The sequence below is a fragment of the Euphorbia lathyris genome, chromosome 2 (genome assembly GCF_963576675.1).
Source record: "Euphorbia lathyris chromosome 2, ddEupLath1.1, whole genome shotgun sequence".
Taxonomy (NCBI): Eukaryota; Viridiplantae; Streptophyta; class Magnoliopsida; order Malpighiales; family Euphorbiaceae; genus Euphorbia; species Euphorbia lathyris.
The window spans coordinates 18,001,651-18,003,419 of NC_088911.1; positions in this window are offsets into that span (position 1 = coordinate 18,001,651).

Consider the following 1,769-nt stretch of genomic DNA (forward strand, 5'->3'; position numbering starts at 1 on the left):
CCCAAGGCTATGATATGCCCGTTAAGGCGTTGTACTTCTCTGATATTCCGCGGTGCTTGCATTTCCAGAACTGCCTTAACTTTGTCAGGATTTGGGCTAACTCCTTTTTCGCTGATCATGAACCCTAAGAATTTTCCATATGTTGCCCCGAAAGTACACTTCTCTGGGTTCAACTTAATGTTGTGGCGTCGGAGTACGTCCAGTACCTCCTTTATATCATCCGCATGCCTTTCTATGGTCGTACTTTTGATGATCATATCATCTACATAGACAGAATAGTTACCCCCTTTACTATCTGCGAATATCTTGTTCATCATCCTCTGATAAGTTGCACCTGCGTTCTTAAGCCCAAAGGGCATAACTTTGAAACAATAAGTGGCTTGGTGTGTTACGAACGAGGTCTTGATTCTATCTGAGGGCTCCATAGGGATCTGATGATAACTTGACTTCACATCAGTAAAGGAGTACATTGCGTGACCGGCAGTTCCATCTACAAGCATATCAATACATGGCAAAGGATAGTTGTCTTTGGGGCAAGCTTTATTGAGATCTGTAAAGTCAATGCACATGCGGTAAGATCCGCCAGCTTTTTTTACCAAAACGACGTTCGCCAACCACTGAGTGTAAAGCACCTCCTCAATGGCATCCGCCTTCTGGAGCTTGGCGATCTCTTCCTCTATCACCTTCTGCCTTTCCGGGCCATGATTTCTCCATTTCTGAGCCACAGGAACTGCATCCTTATCAATGTTGAGCTTGTGAGTGATTACGTCTGGGCTGATTCCGGGGAGAATTTCATCCTTCCATGCGAAGACATCTTCTGCCTCATGGAGCACTTTGGTGATTGCATTTTTAATTTCATCTTTCAGCCCTTTGGCCATTCGCACTTGCTTTTCATCCGTCATAAGGTACATTTCGGTCTCACCCAAGGCCATCGTGACGCGTTCCTCTTCATCTTCCTCCTTAGATTGAGGGCGAATCATTAGTGATGCCGAATACGTCTCTTGGGCCACCTTTTGGCTACCTTTGATCATTACACCTCCCTTGGCCGTGGGAATGTAAAGTGTTAAGTGGCGAATGGAGATAAGAGCTGCAACTTCGGAGATAAAAGGCCGTCCGAGGATGATATTGTAAGCTAACTGACCATCCAAGACCGAAAATTCTAAATCTCCCCTCCAAACTTGATCATCGTCTGTAAGCTCACAGTCCAAAGTAACTTGGCCTTTTGTTTGAATAGTATGTCCTATCACTCCCAAGATATCGACCACGGTTGGCTCTACTTGAACAGGATCAATCATGAGTTTGGCGAAAGCTCCTCTGGTGATGACATTGCATGAACTCCCAGTATCAATCATTACCCTTTTCATCTCCCAGCCTTCCACCATCATAGTGACGACCAGTGCATCTGCGTGGGGTGGTATCCCAGGACCTGCATCGGAAAAGGGGCGACTTAACGACGTCCTGTCAAGGGCGGTAGTCCTTGCCTTTTTTTAACGTTGGCTGGTACCCAGGTCCGCCTGCTATGACATTGATGGTACCCTTTCCTTTCTTCTTTGGATCCTCCTTGGATCTGTCACCATCTCCTCTCTTGCCTTCAGTTTGGATGAACCGATCCAATTTTCCCATTTCTATGAGACGCTCAATTTCTCGAGCTAACTCCCAGCATGCATCAGTGTCGTGGCCATTTTTCCTGTGATACTTACAATAGTTTTTAGGATTTTTACCATTGTTGGTGTACTCCCCTCCCTTCGGTTCGGGGTATGAAATTCTCT